The sequence below is a fragment of the Bidens hawaiensis genome, unplaced genomic scaffold, assembly GCF_021521415.1.
Source record: "Bidens hawaiensis isolate Kalapana, Puna unplaced genomic scaffold, B.hawaiensis_p1.1 tig00029399_1, whole genome shotgun sequence".
Taxonomy (NCBI): domain Eukaryota; kingdom Viridiplantae; phylum Streptophyta; class Magnoliopsida; order Asterales; family Asteraceae; genus Bidens; species Bidens hawaiensis.
In genome coordinates this window covers 283,872-290,631 of record NW_027494875.1, presented here as the reverse complement: position 1 = coordinate 290,631, position 6,760 = coordinate 283,872, and positions in this window count along the sequence as shown.

Sequence of the window (6,760 nt, the reverse complement as noted above, 5' to 3'; positions counted from 1 at the left end):
TTAAAAACAAAAATCCACCCTTTGCTGACTGACGCCAAATTGCGCAAAACGCCTCATTTTGTAGCCATTCCACTACACATAGCCTAATAGAACTGACATCCGGCAGATCTATTTGATACTCTTCCGTTTTTTAACCAACTACATCTTGACACGTATACACTTAAACGGTCGGGCCCGACAGTTTAGTTTTGACATCGACCGTTTATTAAACAGTCGGTCCGACAGTTTAATAAACGGTCGGCCAACGGATCTATTCCATTGGGCCTTCATATCTACTCCATCGACCAACATATCTATTCTGGTGGCTTTTACATCTATTCCGTTGGGGCCAAAACTAAACGGTGGGTTTTTTTAATGGTCGAAGCCAAAACTAAACGGTTGATGCCAAAACTAAACGATCGATATTTTAAAAAACGGTCGGCCGTTTAAGTGTATATGTGTCAAGATATGGTTGGTTAAAAAACAGAAGGGTGCCAGATAGATCTGTCAGATGTTAGTTCTATTAATTATGGTGGATCCTTTCGTTTAGAAAAGGGCAATTTTATGTATTACGGAGTATTTAGTTTGGAGGGTTAGTCAACGAATTTGTGTGGTCAAATGGGGCATTTTGGTCCTTTTCCCTAACTAAAATCTCTCTTATTATCTTTTCAAACTAAAGATAAATATAACCGTAAAATAGTTATCAAATAGATATTGTTGTATTTGTTAGTTTAGCCTAGAAATTTCCATGCATAATAAGTTGTAAATACTGAAGTCATTGCTCATTAAAATGTGGCTTCATCTACGGCCATATAATCATGCCGCGTGAAATATTAGCTAGTGTCTTAGTGGAGTAATATTCACTTGGAAGAAAGATTGATAAGTGATAATCATTTAGTACTATATATAAGTATATAACCCTTTTCATACATGGCTAAATTGCAAGTATATATATTAATAGTTTTTATCCCTCGTATTACGAAGGTTGTTTTTTGATGTTTGTTCTAATATTTATTTATTTTTTGAATTTATATTTTTTATTGTATGAGAGTTAATAATATACTTATGGATAATAAATTGTTTTACAAATAAATGAGATGTTATAACCCGATTTAAAAGCTATATGGTTTTGATGAGGCCCAAGACCCGTTTATTTTCTTTATTATAAATTGGTTTTTTTAATTATAATTAATAATAAATAATATTTATGAAAGTTAATAATATACTTATGGTTTGATGAGACCCAAGACCTGTTTATTTTTTTTATTATAAAATTGGTTTTTTAATTAAAATAATATATATATATATATATATATATCTTTTTTTAAAATAAATAAGATGTTAATTTTTAGTATATCCTATTTTATAGGATTTTTACATCAATAATTTGGTGAGAATAATTTTTAATTTAATGAGATGTTATAACCCGTTTAAGGAATATCTGGGTTTTGGTAAGACCCATACCCATTAATTCGGGTCAAATGCATGAGAAGCCTTCATTTAAAAATCAAGCAAATCTTGTGACTCCAAAAAAGGGGGGAGCGACCACATCGCGACACGTATGATTTTTATGTTTTCGTTTATATATATTATAGATTAATTTGAAACTAAAGAAAAAAAAATAGTACCATAAGAAAAACAATGAAATAAAATAACTTTTTCATGAGATTTGATTCCGCATATAATCAAATTAATTACAAGAATGTATGGATAAATAAATAGATATAAAGATATACCTAATTCTCTATAGTCTATATACAATTCAATATTCTATTTTCTTACACTTGTAATGAAAACGAAAGAATTAAATAACTCCACACCCACAAAAATGTTTATATAAAAAATGAAAAATAAAATAAAATAATAAAAGAGTTTAAACTTTAATGACCAACGCCGGGGCTAGGGACGGACCGGAGTATCCGGTCGATGGCGATGAGGTGTCGGGTTATGAGCTTCTCATCGGTGATCGAAGAATGAGTCTTTTTGCTTGGACTTGAAGCCGGCACGGCGCCTTTTGGAAGAACACTTAAGAATAAACTTATTATCGACTCCTTTTTGTTGCCGGAGTCCGGTGTGTTTAAGAGTTTTCGGCCGGTTGTTGATGACGTGAATAATATTAGTAGCATGAAAAAAGTTATAAGCCATGTACGAGCCATTGGATATATGTTTGTGTAGAGAGAGGAGAAAATAATTATGGAGACTTTGAAAATGAAGAGGGATTGGATACTTATAGTAGTGAAATATGGACTCTATATGTTTTTTTTATTTATATGAATATAAATATATTTATATTTATATTTATATTTATATTTATATTTATGTGAATATAAGTATAGATGTGTCCACGAAGTTTGCGGCAACACAAATGTTGACTTTGTTTCACAAGCTGTTGGTACCCGCTTACACGTGCCTAGATTTGTTGAGATTATTTTGTTTTTTCAGTTTGATATCATTTTTTATTTGGAAAAGTAACACATTAACATAGTGTTAATAGATATTGGTGGTGTTAGTCTATAAATTTTCTTTAATATTATTGCGCATTAGTTGGGATTAGTGTAGTGATATGACTAGTTTGGGATTTGAGTCAAGAGTCAATACGAGATGTAAGTAAATAAGACTAGAGTGTTTACCATTATCCTAGAAAGATTTTTATGTTTTATTTGTAGAGATATAAACCAAACAAATTCCACATCATCTAATCTTCATTATTTTTAAAAGTTTTTTTTATTAGTTTATTCTTTTAATTGTTTTATAAAGAATATATATTTACTTAAACGATGAATTCTTGTCAATTGTTATATGAGAGACTTAAATATAAAACCTCTAAACCCTTTAGTGTTTTAAAGTTAATAATGATGGCATGATGTCAGTTATATTTTGCGTAATATTTGCATATATTTTCTTAATTAGTTATATAATCATCTGATTCTTGAGTTTGGTTCGACTGGTTTGAGTAGCCACGTTATGAAAACATTGGAGATCAGTATTTAATTTGATAATAAATATACTTTTCTTCATTATTTATTTATTTATTAATTTTAGTAGTTAGTTAGATATGTAATCTATTAAGTCAAATATTATTGTTATGTAGTGATTCATATTTACATTTGTGAACAAGCACGCTTTCAAAATCAAACGTAGCATATGGAAAATGGTTTTGTTAATCGACTTTAGCTCAATAGGTATGGAAAGTGATCTCGTTTGGGGCATGCAAAATCTCAAGTTTGAATTCCATTGCAATCGGGTTTTACCGTAGTGGACCTTCGGGTGACGACTTTTCACCAAAACAAGAGATGGTGGGCTTGGGTTATCAAGCTTTGCCCATGATCGCAGATATATGAGGTCGACTTTTGTCATTGATCATTAAACAAAATATATATTCAATTGGGCAAACAACTAATTCATTCATGCTTTCATTTCTATTTCATAAGGCCATACGTATTGGGCTACAATTGAGGGCGACGAGGGGCGACGAGGGGTGCAAACACCGCCCCGGGGGGCGATATTTGGGCGATTAGGGGCGGGGTTAGATTGTCGCCGTGTTTGTGTGAAAAATAATAATATAATATTATTATGACCGTTAATCAACGGTCAAATATAAAAAAAAATAACTATTTAATTTAAACAATATATATATATATATATATATATATATATATATATAAACATACACCTTTTTTCTTCATTTCATACATAATTCATACCCAAATTCTTCAAAAAATTTAGCAAAATGAATCCTACAAACAACCCGAACCAACAGACACTCGTGGAAGTCGCCGCTACCATGAGAGAAATCATCAAAACAAAAAAAATGTGTCGAGGAACTCAACGATGTCATGAACGAAACCAACAAACAACACGAAAAGATTGACCAAATTTTGGAATTGCGGGAATTGAGTGAAAAATACGAATCCCTCAAAGCGGCCGGGTCACACGAAGAGGTCGCATTATTGCAACGACAACGAATTGAAAAAATGCGCAAATATTATGGATATTAGTATGTTAATTAGTTATGTTTTTTAATATTTTTAGTTATGTATTTTTTTTAATTTTAATGCATTATTAGTTATGTGTTTTAATTTTTTTGTATTTCTTTTTAATTTTAATGCGTTTTTATTTAATTATTTAAATAAATTGGTTTTTATTTAATTAGTTTAGTTATAAAAAGAAAAAAATAAAAAAACACATTGTGGGCCCAACTTGTAGCCCCTACACCATTACACCTCAAAAACAAATTTCCACTCCATGCTGACTGGGCGCCACGTGTCATAATTCGCCCCAATTATAGCCCCTCCACTACACATGGCCTAACCACATCACTTTGAAACATTCAAAAAATCAGAAGATAACTATAATTAATGGTTTCATTCCAATAGTAGTAGCATCTTTGCTCGTGAGGTTCATCTAAATTATATTAATATATTCATATGACACAGTTTTTAAGTATTTTATGATTTCATTCGACATAATTTTGTTTGAAGCATATCATCCAATGAGACGTTGGCCGGTTCATTTGTTACATCTTTCTTGGCAACTTCTTAATAACATGGACGAAAAGTCAAAGGTGTGAATTTGACCTACCAAACTTTACATGACCTTAGGCGGCTTGACCATGTTCACGTTTTTGCTAGCCATCGTTTACTTCTTCACATGATGGCCGGTCATGTGACACAACATCTCACCTTCTTATCACGAAAATCTTTCTATGATCATATTTTAATGAAAACGATCGTTTAGGGTACAACAAATTTAATACAACTAGTTTTATTAGGTAGCGGCATGAACCAAATGAAAGAAGGCCAGTAAAAAAGTTATTTTATATTCGTGTTAATTACTCTATTTATGATAATTTGAAAGTCATATAAGAAGGCGATCACATTAGATACCAGTCATGCCACTTCTAATAAAATTTTACTGATTGCTCGGTCTGCAAACCTCTCGATCAAAATGGTTAGTAACACCCTTGAATCATACTCTAGTTATCATATTCGATCTAGTTTCGCTAGTGACAAGTGGGATTATCCATATTGTTGCTTATAAATATGTTCTTAAAAAACTCACTGTGCTTATGATTTTATAGAACTCTTTTTTTTAATCATTAATTTGATAATTATGTTGATAAAGTTGTCTACATTCAACATGACAAAGTTGTCCATGAGGGGACATTGGTGTTGGGAAGTTAAGACTAGCCAAAGAGCACAAATATGTGAGCACTCATTGAAGAAAATATTATTAATTTTTATGAGTGTACAACAAATATGATATTGGTATTATATAATAAACAAATTTAATATCAGATATATTTTATTTTTAATAATTTGATTTTTTAGTACAATTTATAATATTCATCATACATTTATCTTTCTCCCAACACTCCAAATTCTCACATAGTACAAGTTATATAAGTTTTAAGAAAGGAGTATAAATGCTAGTTTAAAAATTAATATTTAATATTATGATTTCTTGACTGACGTGTTGAAAGGAAGATCAACACATATTAAACACGCATGTGTAGAGCTACATGAGTTCCTCCCCTTGTGGGCTTAGGGAGTAGTGTGTTCACGGTTGGCCAAATTGTTTTAAAAGCCACTTCATGCAAAGTGATCAAACACGAGAAAGCGTGCCTTTACAACCAACACATGGTTCTTCCTTTTGTATTTGATACTTTTGGGTTCCTTGCGCTTGATGTTGTGGAGCTAATTAACCAAGTTTAACGGGTTATGCATAGTATTGTTAAGACTCCACGATTAATCAATGTGATTTATAAAAGATTTTATTGTGCAATCCAAAAGAAGCTGGTGGTTGCCCGATTACCTTCCATTTCGGTGTAAATCAAAAATGAATTATTCCTTTTTATTCAACCTTATCCCTTTATATAAAAGTTTGTTTAGTTAGCGTGGTCAAAGTCAAGACTGGAACATCAACATACTTACGTAGAAAGACAAGTAACTTTCCCCTAAACATTTGTTGGAATATTAGTAAGCTGAACTTTGAGAAAAAGGTTTGTAAAGTCATTGATCAAAATAGAAAGTTAGCCTATAAAAAATAAAATGGATAATACGGAAGAGGGACAACACTTTAGTGGTATGCTGTTGAATTTTTCTAGGGAGATCTCTGGTTCGAGCCTAGTTCGTGACAAGTATGTCGTATGTGGACTTGCAGGGGTTTACCACAGCGGGTCGTTGGGCTATGGATTTTTCTTAGAAGTGGTGGCGGGCTTGGTTACTAGCGTTGTTAGTGATCATAGGCCTGGGTGACCTTTTATCAGTGGGTGTGCTATGATGTTCGGACTATGTTGGTCCGTAGAAAGAAACATGTTTATTGGTGCTGGTGGCATAATTAGAACTTGGATTTGGAGGACCCCATTAGAGGTAACTTAGTAGAGGTGTACCAAACCGGTTTTAAACTTAAACCGAACTGGTTTATAAACCAAACCGGTTTGGTCAACGGCTGGTCAAAACCGGTTTGATTGAAACTGGTTCGATTTATAAACCGATTTAGAAGCAAGATAGGATCAACGGCCTGGTCACGTCGGTTCGGTCCGGTTTATAAACCAGTTTTTCTCAATCGGTTCGGTTTTAAAACCGGTTTAGTAGATCTTAATTGGAACCGGTCTTGAAACTGGCGGTTTGGGTGAACCTGTTTTAAACCCAAACCGGTTCGGTCCGTTTTGCCTAAAACCGGTCCTGAAACTAGCGGATTGGGTCGGTTTGGGAACTAGTTTGGGTGAAACCAGTTTTAAACCCAAACCGGTTCGGTTCGGTTTGTCTAAAACCGGTCC